General features: G+C 35.0%; 1 long non-coding RNA gene across 7 annotated transcripts; it reads left to right on the top strand.

The window, feature by feature from the left end:
* Positions 1-269: 269 nt before the first annotated feature.
* Positions 270-4381, top strand: LOC149543828 (uncharacterized). 7 transcript variants are annotated; one of them, XR_016355692.1, is made up of 6 exons: positions 318-570; positions 687-748; positions 887-962; positions 1520-1964; positions 2482-3025; positions 3170-3833. It is a non-coding gene; the product is annotated as an uncharacterized LOC149543828 (long non-coding RNA). The 7 variants fall into 7 exon arrangements; XR_016355689.1 differs by adding an exon at positions 4184-4333 and having other exon boundaries at positions 323-748; positions 3170-3781; XR_016355690.1 differs by adding an exon at positions 4277-4381 and having other exon boundaries at positions 270-748; positions 1520-3025; positions 3170-3781.
* The last annotated feature ends 1128 nt before the right edge of the window (positions 4382-5509 follow it).

Here is a 5509-nt window from a genome sequence, read left to right on the forward strand (position 1 = left end):
GGAAAGATTGCGTTTAATATTTACCGACTATTTTAATTGAACTTCTTTTTATTTCATTTTCATTTCATGCATGATACTCGGAGCTTTTAGGCATTTTGATTTTTGCTATATATGTATGTGATATTGTTATAATAAAAATATTTAATATTTACCACTTGATAATATTTCATTATTGATCTTCTAAAATGTTTGATAAATGATTTATCAATGTTACGAGATGCATATTTGAATTCTATCTCTATATATGAAAAAATATGCATTCTATCTCTATATATGAAAAAATCTAAAAACGTCCCCGTTCCCGTCCCATGAACTCGACGGACCATAGAAAATAACTCGATGGAGCATAGAAAATAAAATAGATGAGATATAGCAGAGGACAGGAGGAAAATTAACTTTTCATTTCTATTCGGTTTATCTATTGCTTGCGATTGGCGGACCTCAAATCCTCTGCCCTAGATTCCTTTTTCTTGGAACCACTTATGTTTGATCTGTTTCTCCTCTTTCTCTTATGCTTGAACTGTTTCTCCTCTTTATTTTCAGGCAACAATTTCCCAGCTGCAGAAAAATGTACACATTACTATCGTGTCACAAAGCTTTCTCCTAGGGTTCTCCCATACTTTATTCCTTTCATTTCTTGTGTTATAAGCCCTCACTTTCTCTGTTTGTTTCTCCCCTTTCTACAGAATATTACTGTCAATGGGATTGGGGTTCTGTCTCTTCTACATCTCTCACACAGGCTCTCGAGGTAAAGTTTTTGCACGCAGCATAGATTAAGAAGATCATTTTAGAATTTAATAAGCTATTTTTCTATTTTATTTTCCTGTTTGTGAATAATTCGCGATGATTGTGTGAAAATGAATTTTGGCTGCACACATTTATCCAGATCCCATGCTGTGGGCTTTTATGTGCTGGAGAGGATCACTTGTGTAATCCAACAGTAGGATGAGAACCCAAATCAGGTATGATCTTAAACAGATATCTATGTAGGTTTAAGAAGCCGATATTATAATTAATGGACCCTTCATAGAAGTAGATACGAGAAGCCCAAATCTAAACGGCCTGCATATTTGTTGGGGATTTGTTACCCTAAAAGTAAACAGCTATCACGTTGTTTATTTAGGGTTTTCATTTTTTTTTGGGGTGCTTTGCTGATTGTCATGCTCTTCGGGCCTTATTTTTCTATGCATTCGGGTCTCCCATTTTTGGGTTAATTGGGGATATTGAAGCTTACGCATTTGAAAAGGGTAGGTCTGTAAATTCCAGATTTATATGTTCGTCTCATTGCAGGTTTATATAAGTTGATTTTCATTCTTACAGTCTATAACTTTATATTAATAACTCATGTAGAGGAGAGATGTATTTTAGAACTTGTTGCAATACAGTGAGTTTTCTAATCTGTGGAGTTATACAGATTTATATGAGGCAACATGGGATATCTTACTTCAGATTTATCCTATTTCGTCCGTATTTGTATCTAAAACAAGGGTTGTGGTTTTGTTTTTGGTTGATTTTTCAGTTGGCTCTGAAATCACCGAAAGAGGAGTAATTAGATCTCTGAAAATGGAACCAACTGATCAATCAAAGAGAGTGGTTCAAACTCCATGGGCTGGAGCTATTGGAAAAAGTAGTTACGACAACTTCTGTGTTCAAATGTTTTGAGACTAAGGTCTACAAATCGTGCAGATTCTGTGTGGATCAAAACTGTTCAGATAATCATGTTAAGCAGCTGCAACACTTTTGTGGTCTAAGAATTGACGAGCCATGCGGGAAGGTTCGGAACAATCAACAAAGGATTTGAGAGTGGATCATTACCATTTATTTGCGATCCTCTTCAAGCAAATATCCTCTTTAGGATTTTGCGAGAAGATTTAATTTGTCTTACAAGTAGGATGGGGGTTCTTCTAGCCTCGAGAAGGCTTGGACAGATTGACATACTTTTGGAGAGAGACTTTCCGTTTGAGGTAGAATTGCTTTCCTATTCTGAGTGGGAAAATCTTTTCTCTAAAGTAGCACTAGACCATGCAAACCATGCAAAAGTATTGCTCGCCCAAGGCATAGAGAACACAGACAGAAACGTGGTTCAAATTTTGGAAAATATGGGTGGAATTCCTTTAGTTTTAGAATTATTTGGGTTTAAATTTGAAAAGAAGGATTGCTCAATTATCTGAGCAAACTGAATGAGTTGTTCACCACCTTCGGACAACTCAAATTTTTATGTATGGAGGAATGCAGCACTTTCAGTCCTTCACCAAACAGCTTTGGCAATTTATCTTCTTTACAATTGCCAATATTAAACAATTTTGGTAGTTTATCTTCTTTATTATTACCAATATTAAACAGTTTTGGTAATTTGTCTTGTTTACAATTGCCAATAGTAAACAGTTTTGACAATTTATCTTCTTTACAAATGCCAAATTTAAGTGAATGAGAGAAACTCTTTGTATTGTCCAAAAGTTTGACAACTTTTGTACTTTGAAGTTTGTAGATTGAATGATTATTCCAATTCAGGGAGCTGCAGAAATGTGATTTGGCCAGCTGATTTGTTTGAAACTCACGGATATAAGTGAAATTCGAGAACTGGCCAGCCTTCATAATTTTGGATGGTTCAAGTCTTTGTAATAGTTTGGCATAGATGGTTGAAATATTTGTTGCCAAGCACAAGTCTTCGGAATATCTTGAAATGGATGGTAATGCACAACAAAAGTCTCTGAAATGGATGGTAATGCACAGCAAAATTCTCTGGAATATGGCATGGATGGATGCAATTATTTGAAGATGTATACAGTGATTTATGTTCCTTGACAACACTATTGGCACTACAGGCAAGAGAAAAGTAAACAACTTATGTGTTTGTTATCTAAGCTCTATCCTGGATGCATCGGATTGTGAGTCTTCAAACCAAGAGTCTACGTACTTTATTGAGATAAAATGTTCACTTTTTATGAAATGGATGGATCTTCGCCAGTGATTCAGTGACAGAAACAACTAGGTTACACTCCCTGTTGATTTGTTCAACGATGAGGTGTGTATGAACATGATAGCCGAAATGGTTAATTATTCAGCCTTTAAAACATATGTTTATTAAGATTTAACTGTCCATTTTTTGGGTTCAAAGACATTCTTGTGGTTATAATTGTTATTCTTACTTTCTCTCGTTGCTTCCCAGATTGATGAGCTTCTTCTGCACACTGCCGAGTGTACACGCTTCATGGTGGAAGTGGAGTTGTGGGCATTAATGGTGATTGATTGACAATTAGCAGAGTGGCCCTGCTCCTGAATTTACCTCACAGAATTAGAAACAAGGATGGGAGAAAGCAATTGTAGCAGAAAGTTCTAGGTTGTGTATCTGTTGGCAGAGGATTCGTTGGATGATAGGAGGAGCAATGACATCATTCCTTCCTCCTACGCACTTGCACCTGTGCCCGCATACTTTCTAACAATGGAGCATGCCAATTATTTGCATTTTCTCTTTATAGCCTAATGGCCCTAAACAAATGTGGATCGTTCACAATTCAGTCTTTTCATACATATATTGTATGATTAGTGCAGGGACAGAAATTGGGTGTAAACTTTATGTCAATTCGTTCCAAGTTATTCCACTGGAAGATGAATGGGAAACGGGAGAAGAAATGATTCGGGAACAATGATTGATCACAGAGGTGGGTTAAAGAGGTTATTCTTAACTGCTGGCAGACATTTAACTTGCTTTAAGGAATCGTCCCTTCATGACATGGATGATCATATATCCATTCCAAGAGGAGGGCATGAAAAAATTAGTGTAAGTTACCAAATAATTGCATTTAGTAATTAAATATAAAAGATTTCTTTCTTGCGATCTGTTAAATAAGTACTAGAAATTGTTTTGCCTTATTATTATAAGACTAAAGTAGCTTTTATTTGAAGTAGGTCTCTACACAAACCTGAATTTTGGGTATGCAATTTGGTCTTTTGACAAATGAACTTATTGAATTAAGAGTCTGGAAGCAGAAAAAGAGAATGAGCTGATTTCTAAAGTCAGTACTTTTCAAATGATTAAAATGTGTTAGGATAAATTGGAAAATTCTGATCGATTAATCGATAAGGTGGTGGTTGCTGATACTTTTCTCCGCTCAAGATTTCAGTTATTTGTAAATGTTTCCAACGTAATTGCCAAAACAGTGATTAATTCTTTCTCTACCAGGATTCTTCCACACATGAGGAGCACGATTTTTCCTTTTATTAATAATTATGGGATGTTCAGCAGCCCCTGATTTTAGCTTGTTTGATTGCTCAGGAACACCTTTTCATCTCACTCACCTTTTCTTAGCAGCAGAGAAGGGCATTGCACCAGTGTTTTCTTGATAAGGTTTCTATGGTGTGTCAATTATTTGTGGCACAAATGGCACTCACATACTCAACTAACTCTTTATTTTTTCTATTCTCTATAGAAAATTGTAATAAATGTTTGTTGGTGTTGAATGGGTTTGTTGCATAAGTTTGGAGGAGTTGGAAAGGACATCCAAATAGGTTTGAAATTGTCACTTTGCTACACCCACTTCTTGAAGAACTTCCAATGGATGTCATACTTCTAGGTCTAGTTATTGGAGTTCTTTTGTCTATTTCAACTTCAACGTCCTCACCAACACCACACACACTATACCCATTATTGTTCATGATTTCATTTCTAAAAGAATTTAAAGAAAGTTCAAGTTCATTAAAAAAACCTTACAATGCCATTCTTATTTGTTGGAAAATTTGATTTTCTTTTTAAAAAATCTTAAAATTGCAAAAAAAAACAAACAAACCTATAAGATACAGAAATGGAAATAGCTACCCAAGATCTAGAGGCTTGATGGATAATACAGTAACAAAAATCAATATGACAATAATAAATTGTATTCTCAACAAGAATGCTATATAAGTCGAATTAACTGAATTAATTGAATTGATAGTATATAGGAAACCCCTTGGTTAAATAGGCTAAGGTGGGACATGAGAAGGCATAAGCTTATGACAAGTGCCAATATTATGACATGGTACACAAAGTGATAACTTATCATCTACTTAATCTGGAAATGTGATAATGCACCACATCCATTAAAGATGGACCAACCTTCAAACATGGAAAAGTGAATATTTTACATGTCCACTAAATGTGGATCACCCTCCAAGGTGAAAAGGTCATTGTGCAACATGCAACATGTCCACTAAAGGTTAATCCACTTGTTGGCCCCATTTTCAACTAGTCAAAATTTGAACTTTTATATAACTTCCATTATTAACTAGCCAAATACCTTTTCTTAAGACATTTTAAGATTGATTATTGTATATTCAATTAAGAACCTTCATTATAAATATTTACAAATTCTTCCATTCAAGGTAAACTGATATACTCTTCAAAGCAATCCACGTGCTCAAATAATTGCCAATTCAAACTCAGAAATAAAAAGTAAATCCAACTGTGCCAAATTGGTGAAACATGTATGTTAATTCTGTACGACATTTAGCCCAATATGATCTTGTACCC

Source organism: Cupressus sempervirens, chromosome 8 (genome assembly GCF_028749045.1).
Source record: "Cupressus sempervirens isolate cs-2001-9-10 chromosome 8, ASM2874904v1, whole genome shotgun sequence".
In the NCBI taxonomy this organism is placed as follows: domain Eukaryota; kingdom Viridiplantae; phylum Streptophyta; class Pinopsida; order Cupressales; family Cupressaceae; genus Cupressus; species Cupressus sempervirens.